The 15980-nt window shown below is 36.4% G+C and overlaps 5 non-coding genes across 5 annotated transcripts; 3 read left to right on the top strand and 2 right to left on the bottom strand.

Moving 5' to 3' along the window:
• The first annotated feature begins 1030 nt into the window (after window positions 1–1030).
• On the top strand, window positions 1031–1103 carry Trnaa-ugc (transfer RNA alanine (anticodon UGC)). The gene has a single exon. It is a non-coding gene; the product is annotated as a tRNA-Ala (tRNA).
• Window positions 1104–1978: 875 nt separating this feature from the next.
• Trnaa-ugc (transfer RNA alanine (anticodon UGC)) lies at window positions 1979–2051 on the top strand. The gene has a single exon. It is a non-coding gene; the product is annotated as a tRNA-Ala (tRNA).
• Window positions 2052–2171: 120 nt separating this feature from the next.
• Window positions 2172–2253, bottom strand: Trnal-uag (transfer RNA leucine (anticodon UAG)). The gene has a single exon. It is a non-coding gene; the product is annotated as a tRNA-Leu (tRNA).
• A 568-nt stretch (window positions 2254–2821) lies between these two features.
• Trnaa-ugc (transfer RNA alanine (anticodon UGC)) lies at window positions 2822–2894 on the top strand. The gene has a single exon. It is a non-coding gene; the product is annotated as a tRNA-Ala (tRNA).
• Window positions 2895–3020: 126 nt separating this feature from the next.
• Trnal-uag (transfer RNA leucine (anticodon UAG)) lies at window positions 3021–3102 on the bottom strand. The gene has a single exon. It is a non-coding gene; the product is annotated as a tRNA-Leu (tRNA).
• Window positions 3103–15980: the final 12878 nt, after the last annotated feature.

The raw sequence follows: 15980 nt of genomic DNA, 5'->3' as shown, positions 1-15980 counted from the left end.
CATTTTTTTTATGCAATGATAAATTGTCCTGCCGACGTTCAAGTAGTGTTTTAGAAAGCACCAACAAGACGGCGCACCACCTGAACTCAGGTTGTGTACCAGGTTATGGTTCAGGTTATGCGACATCTTAGTGCGCATACTTCAGGAGCATCGACCGTTTAATATCGCGTCGCCGTCTCATTGTTCTTAGCGTTAGGAATACGATGTTTATGTGCGAGAGGATTGCTGGACTTCTTGTCGTTGTAGGGTGGTTCAAGTAACTTATGGTCGGTTACGGCTTCCTCCATCTTTTATCTTCCTATCCATCTTTTCTTTGCAATTAGGCGTCAAAATTTTTCAAAATAAGAATATGCACTTGAATAGTCATTTAATCCATAACCGTGGAGTGGCGTATATAAAATTTATTTAAAACAATCTCGTATATTTAAGGTATATTTCTAAGACAGACAACTGTAAAATACAACAATCGGGACGTAGCTCATATGGTAGAGCGCGCGCTTAGCATGCGCGAGGTACCGGCATCTCCAGTATTTTATGTTTAAAAATTATCACACTGAGGAATTGTATGTTTTGGCAGCAGTGGGATTCGAACCCACGCCATCGAGATGGCTGTTGCCTAAACCAGCGCCTTAGACCGCTCGGCCACGCCACCTACGGAACAATCACAGATCTTATCTTTGCAATGAGGCGTCAAAAATTTTCAAAATAATAATATGCACTTAAATAGTTATACAATCCATAATCGTGAAGTCTTCCTCCAACCAGAAGTTGTTTCTGAATGTATATAAATTTTATTTGTAACATTTGTTCCATCCATTATTATTATTTATTCATTTATATTCAATCCAAAATCGTGTAGTCTTCCTCCAACCAGAGGTTGTTTTTGAGAGGTTCTACCTGATGATATTCTTTACAAATATTCAAACAAAGAGACATATACGAGTTCATCTGAGTTAAAAATATCCTCTTTTGATCGATTTGATTTTTCATTTGCAAAACCAAAAAAGATTTTATGGGGGGGAATAGCATCGGGGACGTAGCTCATATGGTAGAGCGCGCGCTTTGCATGCGCGAGGTACCGGGATCGATGCCCGGCGTCTCCAAATTCTTGTTTTGGTATTTAATAAAATATAGAAAAGATTAAATGTTCTAAAGTTTTTTTTAAAACACAACACTTTTGCTCAAAGAAATAAAAACATATTTTACTGGTGAATCCTGAAATTTTGGCAGCGGTGGGATTTGAACCCACGCCATCGAGATTACTGTTGCCTAAACCAGCGCCTTAGACCGCTCGGCCACGCTACCTACGGAATTGTCACAGATCTTATCTTTGCAATGAGGCGTCAACAATTTTCAAAATAATAATATGCACTTGAATAGTTATACAATCCATAATCGCGAAGTCTTCCTCCAACCAGAAGTTGTTTCTGAATGTATATAAATTTTATTTGTAACATTGTTTCATCCATTATTATTATTTATTCATTTATATTCAATCCAAAATTGTGTAGTCTTCCTCCGACCAGGGGTTTCTGAATGTATATAAAACTTTATTTATAACATTCTCACCAGTTATATTTCTAAGATAGACAACTGCAGAGTAGAACAATGGGTATGTATCTTATATGGTAGAGCGCGCGCTTAGCATGCGCGAGGTACCGGGATCGATGCCCGGCATCTCCAGTATTCTTTTTTTTTAAATTATCACATTGAGGAATTTTACCACTTCTTGTTCAAAGATTTTTTTCTTGATTTGAAGCAATATATTTACAAACTCAGAAAGTTTGATTCTGCCAAATTTTTCCATGCCAAAAAATACTTTTGGCAGCGGTGAGAAAATTTTTTTTGTGAATATGCTTTACAAATTTTCAAACAAAGAGACATATACGAGTTCACCTGAGTTTAAAATATCCTCTTTTGATCGATTCGATTTTTCATTTGCAAAAACAAAAAAGATTTAGCATCGGGGAATAGCATCGGGGACGTAGCTCATATGGTAGAGCGCGCGCTTTGCATGCGCGAGGTACCGGGATCGATGCCCGGCGTCTCCAAATCTTTCTTTTGGTATTTAATAAAATATAGAAAAGATTAAATGTTCTAAAGTTTTTTTAAAACACAACACTTTTGCTCAAAGAAATAAAAACATGTTTTACTGGGGAATCTTGAAATTTTGGCAGCGGTGGGATTTGAACCCACGCCATCGAAATGACTGGTGCCTAAAACCAGCGCCTTAGACCGCTCGGCCACGCTACCTACGGAATAATTTCAGATCTTATCTTTGCAATGAGGCGTCAAAATTTTTCAAAATAATAATATGCACTTGAATAGTTATTCAATTCATAATCGTGGAGTCTTCCTCCAACCAGAAGTTGTTTCTGAATGTATATAAAACTTCATTTATAACATTCTCACCAGTTATATTTCTAAGATAGACAACTGCGGTGTAGAACAATGGGGATGTATCTTATATGGTAGAGCGCGCGCTTAGCATGCGCGAGGTACCGGGATCGATGCCCGGCATCTCCAGTATTCTTTTTAAAAAATTATCACATTGAGGAATTTTACCACTTCTTGTTTAAAGATTTTTTTCTTGATTTGAAGCAATATATTTACAAACTCAGATAGTTTGATTCTGCCAAATTTTTCCATGCCAAAAAATACTTTTGGCAGCGGTGAGAAAATTTTTTTTTGTGAATATGCTTTACAAATATTCAAACAAAGAGACATAGACGAGTTCACCTGAGTTAAAAATATCCTCTTTTGATCGATTCGATTTTTTATTTGCAAAAACAAAAAAGATTTTATGGGGCGGAATAGCATCGGGGACGTAGCTCATATGGTAGAGCGCGCGCTTTGCATGCGCGAGGTACCGGGATCGATGCCCGGCGTCTCCAAATCTTTCTTTTGGTATTAAATAAAATATAGAAAAGATTAAATGTTCTAAAGTTTTTTTAAAACACAACACTTTTGCTCAAAGAAATAAAAATAAAAACATACTTTACTTGGGAATCCTGAAATTTTGGCAGCGGTGGGATTTGAACCCACGCCATCGAAATGACTGGTGCCTAAAACCAGCGCCTTAGACCGCTCGGCCACGCTACCTAGGGAATAATTTCAGATCTTATCTTTGCAATAAGGCGTCAAAATTTTTCAAAATAATAATATGCACTTGAATAGTTATTCAATTCATAATCGTGGAGTCTTCCTCCAACCAGAAGTTGTTTCTGAATGTATATAAAATTTTATTTATAACATTCTCATCGGTTTTATTTCTAAGACAGACAACTGTAGGATAGAACAATGGGGATGTAGCTTATATGGTAGGGCGCGCTTAGCGTGCGCGAGGTACTGGGATCGATGCCCGGCATCTCCAGTATTTTATGTTTGAAATTATCACATTGAGAAATTTTACCATTATTTGTTTGCAGATTTTCTCTTGATTTAAGGCAATATATTTACAATCTCAGAATGTTCGATCCTTCCAAATTTTTTCATGTCAAAAAGAATTTTGGCAGCGGTGGGATTCGAACCCATGCCATCAAAATGACTGGTGCCTTAAACCAGCGCCTACCCTCGAATTAATCGATGTATTGGTATATTGTTATTTCTTCAACTATTGCAAATTAATATTTGTGTTGTATTGTGGGTATTTTAGCCTATGGGTCAAAACTAATGACGAATGAATTTATTTTTTTCATTTAAAGCAGTATATTTATTGAGTTAAAAAACAATTTCAATAATCGATGAAGATGGTTAAATCCAGTAGGTAACTGTTACTATCAAGCAGTCTCTCCGGCACTGCACTTACATAAGGTACAAATCATAGCTCCAGTCACTAATGGGACAAAAGATATATTTATCCAAATTGTAATTTACTCTTATTTATTTAGCCTCCCATCATTATTTTTCTGTTGTTTCAAATCAAAATTGAACAGATCTCAAATTAGAAGTTTCTCAGACCGGGAATGGATCCCAGTCCTCCCGGGTGAAAGCCGGAAATTCGTTTCCCAAACTTTGTTCCGCGGAACATTAGTCCTCCGCGAGCGTCCTCCGAGTGTTCCGTGGAAAATGAATCAAAAATATGTCTAAATTGGTCACCACGTCGATCTTGGGATCGTGAAGTTGTCGCCCCACTGACCGTTTAATTTCTCGTCACCGTCGGCCTAAAGCGGACTAACCAAGATAGGACTGTTTTTGACTGTTAGGTTCATTATAAAGTTAACAACAATCCTTTTGCTTTGCTATAGACAAAAAAGTAGGTCTAACTGAAGAATAAAGACAAAACGTTAACTATTCTTCCTCAATCTCTGCCTTGTTTGACTTGGAAATGCTGAAAAAATCACTCATGTTCGCTAAACTCGATTCAGCAGATAAATAAACTGTAGGTCTGCAGCTCGCGAAATTGCAGCTAGTGCTTCTATCCCCATTAGACGTAGCATTAGAGGCCAACACTACAAAATGGAAACTAAAAGATATAGAAAGGTAAAATAAATTTATTGATTCATATACAAAGTATTTAAATTAAAAGAAATAAATAAAACATTTATAGTAAATGCAATAGGTAAAATATTTAATCATATTTTAGGTATGTTTAACACAATTCTGTTAGTTTTTGCGCGCATTTGGCAACTCGCCACTGCGAATCCATTTGGAACCGCTACATTACACCTTTTTCTTTGTCAATTTTACCCTTTCATTTTTTGGTGTACCGCGAGGCGAGATAAAAGGTGTAAGTGTTCCGTGGCCGAAAAAGCTTGGGAAACGCTGGACTAGACCATCTGGAATATCGATACCACGGGCTAAAATAATATTTATAAATGGATTAGAGTACTAAATTCTGTCAGCGACATTTGTTTTTGTTGTAACTGTTCGACTCTGGGAATAAGGAATCACAGTTAGACTTGCTATTCCTAAACATTAAATGAATTTTGTCAAAGGGAACATATGAAGAGAGGGGTTTTTATTCATTCATTTTGTAAATAATACATAGCGTCCCTAAGTGGCTTGAGCCACCAACCTTTTGGTAACCGTAAGTTTAAGAGGTAACAGCCGAACGCACTGACCTATTGCGCCACAGAGCCAGCAAAGGCTACGGTTTGTTAATTTGCTGTATAATATTTAATATGTCCTGTATTTCTTGTTAATCTGCATTTTAATTTACTTCGGGTTTAAATGTTTTTCTCAACACAACAAAACACATAAGCTGTACAATGAAGGCAGAAATACATGAATTATTTTAAATACTGACGTCGAAAACTGCATGGATATTTGCTCAGTAGAGCGAGTATACCCGTTGTACTGATATCCCAGATGATCTAGTCTAACCATCTTCGTCGATTTTTGAAATCGATTTGGTAATTTATTCCGGAGATAACCTTTTTACCAAAACCAACAGGAATAATAGCAAGCAACTAGACACGATTTCTATAAACATACACTGTTTAATTAATACCTGAGATGGTGTTTCGTTGAAGCAACAGATTTTGTGTCGTAACTAAAACGTATATTTTCGTTTTGACCGTTGAATACCCTGCAATATAATCATCAAGATATTATAAGATAATGAATAGTTGAAGATTCAGTCATTTAGACACAAAAATAGATAGATATTCGATCTATATCCGCGTAAATCGGAAGTCTCATTGGTTGATATTGTGTATTTTGAGTCTTATATGTGCACAAATCAAATATAAAAATTAGAAACACTGTGAAGAGAATGAATAAAAGATCTGCTGATATTGAATGAACAAGTATCAACTATTCACATCACTGGAGTGAATTTGCTTCTTATATTCTATTGTTAACGACATTTGAATCAAACCATTTTGCGCAATTTAGTCCGTCTGGATACGCGTTCCTTTATTACAGCGTTTTAAACAATATTTTGAACCAAAAACGTAAAAAAGATTAGAAATATTAGTTTTCTGGGAGCACTGTATTAGGTGATGTTTAATGATGCGCAGCATCGGCGGAAATGAACAATCATTTCAGAATTTAGTATTGGTGAAAGATATAGTCAGCAGAAGGTCTTAATCACCTGACAAATCTAGCTTTCTTAAAGACTGTGTTATCTTCTTTCCAATTGCGTGTGATGAAATTTCTTCACAAATATACCATTGATGCATATGATCATATCATATATGGATGATATATTGCACCGATTCACCGTATGAGAATCTGGACATCCGAACGTCCGGCTCTTTACATTGTATAATTTATGTTTTTGAGTATGATACAAGTGAAGAGCTCGTTGTTTTAATAATACGACCGCGTGCTCTGATATCTTTGGTAAACGCCTAAATGGCCCCGTAGTCTAAGTCTATGAGGCAAGTGAATTCCAACTAAATTCTATGAATTTCCAATGCGGTAGCAGAAACATATTACAGATGTTGAAAAATAATTACCTATAGCGCATTTCGCATCAAAATGATTAAATTTTCTATTCTCAGTTCATATCTCAATCATATCTTGATGGTTATACTTTAGGAGTCGGTCGAGCTAATTGCACAAAAATATACGTTGATCATATAAATAATTCTGGCTGTGAATAAAAACCTTGATCAATTTTTTTTTGTATGTTGAAAATTATATTGTTTAATCAAACCGCTAACATTGTAATTAAACACGAACTACAGACGCACCTTGTGTTAAATTGTGTCGCTTAGATATTCAATATGAGGCTTCATAGGCGCTACACAAACATTTTACATCAGCTACAAAACTGGCTATAACTGATTTACTGATGAGGTGAAGAAAATAATATATATACAGATTGTAATTTACGTTACGAAACTGATGAAAAAGATTGGTATATTTTTCCATTCACAGAAACAGAATAACTAAGTTAGGAAATATGATGACTTAAAAAAAACAAGAAATATGAAGACGTATAAAATTGATCTACAGAGTTGGATTATACAAATGTTATATATACAGAATCTTTTGTGAAGTGAGCTGATTTCCAAAAGCTAACAGAAGATATTTTATTTACGAGTTCATTGAATTGTCATTGTAAGAATTTAGTACAGTATGTGTCACGTTGATGAGATAACTTCTGTTTTTTCTTTGCAGACCACTCTCTCGTGGCCAAAACGCCTGATTAAAAAAAAGTCAGCGATAGAGAAGCCCGACCCGACACGAACGTAATGATTGACATTTCAGGCCCCAATTTCGGGATAGAACTTAGCTCTACTGTTTACATGGCGAGAGGGCGTGGTACTCAGGTTTCATTACGCCGTCATTTCGGCTTTTATCACTCCCACTCCGGAATAAATATGTAAATCCTATCCTACAAAATTTTAGTAATAATATAGAATGAGCATATATATTTTGATGTTGAAAGGTTTTACACACTTGGTCAGATGTATTCCAACAGCATCATGTAGGCTACAGCACGAACGGACGCAGCATGTTAATTACCGACATAGCCTCGACAAAAATCAGCTAATTAGGTAATAATTTGAAGCCGGTGAAATCGTCGGTAACCGTAGCGCAGGGGTAGCGATTAGGTGCGGTTGAGCGCAAGACTATGGGTTCGAAGCCAGGTAGGAGATAGCGTGAGAGGAACAGAGTCGGTGACCGAAGCAGGTGGGGAGGAAGTCCGTACGCAAGCGAAGTGAGAAGGACGGGGTCAGCAGCAGAAAGCTGCCAGGAAGGAAGTCCGTAAGCAAACAGAGTAGGTAGGACGTGGTCAGTAGAAGAAAGAAAGCAGCCAAGAAGAGTGGAACGGGGTCAGTAGCAGAAAGGAATTTCCAAACTAAGCCGAGAACGGGGGTCAGTAGCAGAAAGGAATTTCCAAACCAAGCGGAGAGTTGTTGGGTATGACGGGATCAGCAGCAGAAAGAAGAAGGGTTAGGACGGGAGTGTCGGACAGTCATGCTCACCGATCTCAAACAATTTTATGTGTAAATTACCGTGGCCTAAAAAATCCACTGATTAATCCCCCAAGCTGCGGGTCGCGAACCCACTAATAACAAATTTGAGTCACAAGTCACAAAGGATACTCCAATTTTACACAAAGTGCAATATCTAGCGAGGAGTTGGCATACAAATACCAACTTTGATCCTTAAGTCGCTTTTTCTTTCGCATATTTCAAACCGTTACAGGACAAATTGCAAACAATAATTAAGTTATATATTTATCAAGAGAACAATGCCGAAAATATGGAAACACAAATATGAATCGTGATTCGTTATGACGAAGTATTTAGGACTTCCAAGTATAGTCTTCGTGACTTCATGTTTATAAGTTACCTTTTTCAACTTGATTGTATGGACTAACGCATCTTCAAAATAAATTCTTTTTTTTTATATATCATTCAATTTTCCCTCAACAGAGTGCGCCATTTTAATAGACCGCATATTTATTCTTATTTACCAACTGTTTCTGCTCTGACGCACTATAATTAGCATAGCATATACATACCCTTTCGTTCCGACAAACTGCCACGCGTGAGTTTGTAATACCCAAGTCAATTCCTATCGTCGGCATAATTTTGTTTGAGCAAAGTTTAGGTACCTGTACAATCTAGGAATTGAATATAAGTTGCATTTGAAACAGTTAGTCCATTTTACTAGTTAATTAACCACTTTGTAATTCTGTATTCTGTAACAGGCAGCCAATACCTAATCCGTTGCATTTCATACTTAATTATTGTAAAAAGTAACTAGTACAAATACTAATTTCACACAGTTGTAACAACAATTTTTTCAACTCTACAACTATCTTTGTTATAGTAGGTTAGGCGTACGCAATTTTTTTAACGCAAAAGCAGAGGCGCAGGAAGTAAAAATATAATAAACAAAAATAACAATTTTATGTCTATAACACTAACAATAGCGTGGTAGTATTTCGTATATGTTAAACCTTATATTATATTTAAACGTTTTATCAGGAGCTATGCCTTTGACACTAGATATTTCACAGCCAAATCGAAATATAGTCGTTCGCATAGAACCCGAGAAGACACAAATTAGTTTTCTTGCGACCGAGGCTCATTGTATCCACAGCAAATGTTTGTGGAACACTTATATCCGGGGTCGGCAACCTTTTGTCACTCGCGGGCCAAAATTAATGGTTGCAAGTCATTGGAGAGCCGCACTTATTTTCAGAATGTTAAAAATCGAATGGATGATCGATGAATCACATTTATCTCACAGATCAGAAGTTAAATTCTAAACAGCGCGCGAAGACGCAACGCGCGAATATTTTTTGCGCCACTAAACCAATTGCACTTAGCATAAACTTTTCTGCGTTTTGTTGTCATTTGTCTAAATTATAATCAAATTATAGGCTCATTAAACGAGTGATTGTGAATTATATACTTGTTACGTTATAATATAATTTAGTCTACACGTAAATTCTTTTGCGTAAAAAATGTAATCGACAAAACAGCAATAATTGTTACTATAATTCAATGAAGTGTCGCGGGCCGGATGCGGCCCTCGGGCCGTAGGTTGCCGGCCCCTGACTTATATCAACAAACATTTATTTAACAAACATAGATAAGACGCTGTTCTAAGCTGCATTGCTGCGCTGGGATTGACGCCGAATCCAGTAATATTAAAGTTTTATTGGGCACAAAGTGGACCTGTGGATGATGTAAATAAGGCGCTTTTGAAATTAACTACTGGACTAATTCCTTTAAAATTTCCAGTAGTTGGATATCGTTTACTTATTTCTAAATTTTCCATTAATCTTATGAGATCTGATATTTGCATTCAACTGTTTTATTTTTATCGAAGGGTTTTTATTTTGCTAAGCATGACGGTTACGTCACAGCTGTCCTCGTTTTTTTATCGTTTAGAAATTCGTGCCACGCGAAAGTCAAGGTTTTTGAGGAGAATGCGGTGATTAAACAGCGGTCTAGTATAACTCTAATAGACGCGGCCTAGCAATTTTTGCGTATGTAATTCCTGGTCCCCACCATCTACGCCATCCAAAAATTGTTACATCACACCCACTAGAAGTGCTTGTAGTATTTCACTAGATTCACAGGTACGATAGCGTTAAATAGTTCTAGCTTCGTCTAGGTCCTCTCTAGAATATAGTTCTGGAAACTCGTGGGTAAAATATTTCGTTTTGGCCATCGTGTCTATATATTTGAGCATTGTTGAGCGAAAATAAGTTTCATAAACCTATTAATTTTTCGAATACACTACCTCGATTTCCTCCTCCTTTGATGGTGTTGTTGGTAGGTGTTGTTACTCAGCGCAATATCAATATCTTATTATCTCTGGAAAAGATCTTAGCATCGGATCACACAGACTAATGTTTATCTTGCGTGACACAAAGGCATTTATGTAAGAATCTCTATTGACTCTAATGTACGACTGAGCAAAACTTTCACAATCTACAATAAATTGCAAATTCCTATTCCTACATTTACGCCTCAAAAACATATATATTTGATACCAAAATTGTTTTACAATTTTCCGCTGAACTTCATCAAAATTGTTCATTGTTGGTTTATTTTCCGTATCTAAACTGGTTCTATTCTGGAATATAGGAATACTAGCCGAGTCTTCCGGTTGTTAGTTTAGATATGTGATGTGTACAAGCGTCAAGGTGTAGCCAATTGAGGTTTTAAAAATATACATATAATACTACTGTTATGATAGATGTTATATTATGCGTGGCAAGCGGTTGAAAAGTACTAAGCTACTCACAAAAACAACTTCTGGAATAGTTTGATTTGAATCTTGGACTCCCACATTTTGAACAATTTTTTTCGCTGATATTGAATTGTGGTTAGATCATTATCAAAAAGTGTGACATATTTTGCCCCATTTTTTGATGACTTCGTGTTTTTATATGTTTGTACATGGCTCTCTTGTGTCCTCTGAACTATAAACGAAGAAAAATATATATGATGCATATTTTTGACCCACAAGAGTTTAAAATAATGAAGCTTAATATTATTCGACTCTCAGCCGTTATCTGTCTGTCAGTCTATATGCCTGTAATCGGATGATTGATGTTTCATTTTCATGGGCACAACGAATATGCGCGCCGATCGTCGGGAATTTTTCTTTTTTTCACAATTTGCCGCCATTTTCTCTTCAACTAAATCAAATAATAAAATTCCGAATACGCTAACCTTCGCAGAAGAAAATAGCCTGCTCTTTCGAAGCCAGTTCTCATCTCGATAATCCATGAACTGGGAAAGCCTTGGAAATTTTAATGAACATTATGTTTAATTATTATCGGCAGTACAACCTCACGCAAAGGATGTCGACGAGGCACGCAGCGCTTAAAACGAACAGGCAGTTCTGATAACCTGTTCTATGCGGTGTGCTGCTGGTACAGAAATATCCCCCTATTGCCCGATAGCAACTACGAATTGTTGCGGGCCTCGAGTAATAGCGGAGATCTTAACCACCACCTCCTCATTTGATCTTATTTGAGATAACCATGTCGTATTGTAGCCCCGCAGAATTTTCAGATTTATTGGAAAATTTACGTTTCGAGCGAAGCGTCGCGTCAAATCAGTTTCGTAAAATTGATTTTAAACTTGAATCAACTGTCGACTCAAACCCTGTACCTGACTTCCAATCTTTACATCAACATCGCGTACATTAATCCGTCACTTACACACCTCTTTCATTCAGTCAACGTCAAAGTGACTAAAACATTTATTATAGTCACTTTAACCTCTACCAGTATACCTAGTTCGGGTTTTAGTAGGCTGTCAAAAAAACAACGTCGAGACTAGTAATTTGTCTCAGCCATGAGCATTGCGAGTCAGTTGGCAGCAGGAGAAGCTTGCGCACTCATATTCAACCATATCCCGTGAAATTTCTCACATTGTTACAATACGTTTCATGTGACGAATTTTTTATTATTTACAATGTTAAAGTGAATTGAAATAATATTGAAATTTCAAATTTGGTAGAAAATTAATAACACAAGAGAAAACGTCTGCTATCTCAACTTGGTCAAGATAATTCAGCTGGAAATCCTATTGCTGGCGTAATAACTCGTGATCAGGAAATTGTGTAAATCGAAGGATTTTAGCCGGTGAAAATTAATTAAATAAAAAGCAATAGCCCCGCAGACAACAGGGCTATTTCAATAAATTGAAACTTTTAACTTCAAGCTTATTCCTTGCCTCGCTTCGCTGTTTTAGCTCTTCGTCCCTTTTTCCAAACTTTTCTGCTTCTTGTACCTTCATAGAGAGTGAGCGATAAGAGAGTCAGATTTACTTGCTTGTGCTAGCGTGAAACTCATGTTTCTGTAATGTTCGGTTTCATTCCGGCTGCAATTTTGACAGAACATTTTTAAAACCATTTCATTTCATATATGTTCCTTTCACACTGTTGAAAATAATATCGTAAAATGTTAAGATATTTGCAGTTTGTTCCCTGTTTTCCTATTTGAAAATTTAAGCTCATTAATGCGCAATTATGCTGCAGGCCGTCTCGTATTTGTTTATATATTTAGCAATCTAGTAAGCGTTCAATAAATTTAATAGATTACCATTCGTTTCATCTCGCTCTCTTTCAATCGTCCTTTGTCTCCTGCAATCATTATCTCACTTGAATTTCTAGTGATTTCTTCAATAGCTTTGACATGGAGAATTCCACATGCATTGACTTCAAGGAACACTTTAATTTCTCTTTCTTTCCTTGGTGCAGGTGAAATTCCCGATATTGTAAGTTTCCCGAGGAAATGATTATCTTCAGCCAAAGTACGCTCGCCTTCATATATCTGTGCAATATTAATATCATATTTATTAATAACTATATTAATTGTATAGTTCGACGAATATACCCAATATATTTTGTGACATTTTATGTATATTCACCTTCAATGTCATTATTTCATGGTTATCTACTATGGTTTTTGAGGCTTTCGACACCTTGGCTGGAATCTTCGTGTTTCGCGGAATAACAAGACCTATTGTTCCGTCATGCTTTTCGATGCCAATAGTAAGTGGAATAACATCTTCGAGAGCGAATTCCTTCAACTGAGATAATTGAAATAATATTTGACTGTTAACAACCGCAATATGAAGCCCGGATAAAAGATTAAACAGTTCTGTGCGTGAGCATCACTGTAATGAATTAAAAACTTGGATGAGGCATCATCTTGACGGTGTTTATTAATTCATAGCTTTTATTGTAATTTTTGCGTTGAAAGACTTTAGACTGACTTAACAATATTTGGTGGTAACTGATTATTTTCACTCTTGGACATCCAACACGTTTTATTGTGAAGTAGTCAATTTTTTTTACCTTGAAAGTCTCAAAACATATCGGTTATTTTGGTGATACAGTAATTTAAATAATTTACTCTAATAGTAATTATTTCTTGTTGAATATTCGATTACATTTTTTTGTCTGCCCGTTCCCGCCAATTTGCTCGTCTGGTCATTGCATGATTTATCGCGATAATGCAAATATTTCATGTTTATCCTCCAAATTAAGTTTAGTTGGGCATCATTATCAGAACTCGCCCTGGGCAGCAAAAAAGTTTAGCACGCCCCAAGTTGTAGCATACACAAATGCTTCTGTATCACTAATCGGAAATTTTATTTCACTCGGGCTTTTTACAAATATAATGAGCGTAATTGGAAAACCAGTAAAACAGGCGATGATCGCTGTTCGATTGGCCCATGCTTGAAAACAAATGGTCCAATATCCCAGCGCATTATCACAACGGTATTTAAATAATAAATTTGAAAATGGGTTCATATTCACAAAGTAAATAAGCAGGACCCATTCCCTACTGCTATAAAATTCAATATAGCTTAGATGAGCAAGTAGGTTTTCAGATTTAGTAGATACGATTGTCTATATATAAATGCCACAGTGTTTGAATGGTCTGTATATAAAATTGTTAAAACGTATGTTTGAACATTACTGGACATTGGAACCCAGATAGAAGTGGTCGTAATGATTCTCCACAGGGTTAGAGTAGTAGGTATTAGACGGCGAGCTGAGTCTCGTATCGTTTGAAACAGTTGCATCCACTCCATATTGAGTCTTTTAGTAGAAGATCATGCCCAGGAGGAAGAGGGTGCTAAGAAATTAAAACTATCTCAAACGAAAGCTGATATATTATATGATGTTTATCGTTTAAATCAGTGCTCTTCAACCTTTTTGTTATTGTGGAACCCCTGAAAATTTTTCGTTTTTATGAAACACAATTAACAAAATTATAATAAACACGTAATAATTGTAATTCAAATATTTCTACTTCAGCAACGAAATAGAAAAAAGGTAATAAGCGTGAAATTCAATGACTAGGTTGTTCTTGCATTTCCTTTGCAATCTTCTTGAATCGTGGATCCACAGCGCTCAATGCAATTCTCCTATTCGTGTCTACACTCTTTGAACAAATTCTTTTTTGTTTTTAATAGTTGTTAAAGCAGAAAATGCTGATTCACACAAATAGGTAGTGAGAAATTGACACAAAAGTTTTATTGCTTCTTTTACAATTGCTGTACCCTCTTTGTGAAAAGAAATCCAAGAATTTTCCTTTCCATGTTTTCGAATGTTTCCTCCAAATTAATATCATTACGGATATCTAGGTGTCCTTCTTTTTGTTGCGAAGTGAAAATAAAAGGAATAACAACCCAATCCAGCGATCTGAAAATATCGGATTCTTCTTCAGGAAAATACCGAGTGAAATTTTTCTCCAATAGCTTCAAATGATCCAACACTAATTTCTTTATTTCAGCTGTATCCCCAACTTCGGAGTACTCACTTAGAAATTGATCCAAAAACCGAAAAGTAAAATAATCATTTTTTGCAACTTTACTGACCCAACAGTCAATTTGTTCTTTAAAGGCATCAATTTTTACAATTAAAGAAAATACGTCCGATCTTCTCCCGTGAAGTCTGGTGTTAAGCGTGGACAGCACATCGAATATTTAAGCCAGATATGCCAGTTCGGAAACCCATTCTTTATTCAGAAAATTCCTTGGATATCTATGATTTTTTTCTGTGAGGTAAAACTGATATTTTCCGCCTTAATTTGAACACACGAGCCAAAACTTTACCACGAGACACCCAACGAACTTTTGTATGTAACAGAAGAGTCACATTATCAGCATCCATTTATTCACACAGTTTTTCAAAAACTCTGGCGGATTTTTTTACCACCACATTTTATATAATTCACAGTTTTTACAACTACCTCCAAAACGCTTTGTAGTTCCGTTTTTACTTGCCTATCAGAACCTAACGGTTTTACAGCCAGAGCTTCGCGATGACTTGACACGAACACCACCAAATCCCGAAAAGCGTCCAGTCATTACAGCTGCACCGTCTGTAGTTAGAGAACAACACTTTTCCCATGGTATTTGTTTTTCTGTCATGAATTCGTTAAGTTTACAAAAAAATTGTCCAGCAGATGTATTCACATCCAGGTCTAGACAACACAAATATTCATCAACAGTATCTTATGAATCAATAACAGGAATTCTTATATACACAAGCAATTGTGCCCTATTCCCAACATTGGTTGATTCATCCAGTTGCAGTCCATAACATGGAACTTTTCCGATTTTATTTACAAGTTGTTCCAACAAATCTTCGGCCATACAAAATCATCTTCTGCTTACAGTGGTATCGGAGAGAGGTATGCTTTGTAACTTGCGTTCAGTTTTCTTGTCAAGGAATTCTTCTGCTACTATTTGCAACGCAGGTTTAATAATTACCTCAGCCAAAGTAAACGGATTCTTTGTTTTGAGAATATGATGCGAAATTCGATATGAAGTTAGTAGTTTGTAGGGATGCGACAAGATTCGGACTCGTGCTCGGATTCGTGGCCGAATCGCTGGTAATTTGATACTCGGATTCGGCCCGAGTCTTTGATGATTTTACCCGAGTCCGGGATATCATACGTCACGCGATAGTCAAGCGCAGACTGGTGGCGGATTAGACGAGAAATTCAACTTTTTCGTTCTGTTTTGCCTCGAGACTGTCCAGCCTATTTTCTCTACGGTGAAATTAAAACTAGGCGCCAAAACTAC

This window comes from Styela clava, chromosome 3 (genome assembly GCF_964204865.1).
Source record: "Styela clava chromosome 3, kaStyClav1.hap1.2, whole genome shotgun sequence".
Lineage (NCBI taxonomy): Eukaryota > Metazoa > Chordata > Ascidiacea > Stolidobranchia > Styelidae > Styela > Styela clava.
The sequence above is the reverse complement of the archived record's forward strand: the minus strand, read 5'-3'. Positions and strand labels throughout refer to the sequence as shown.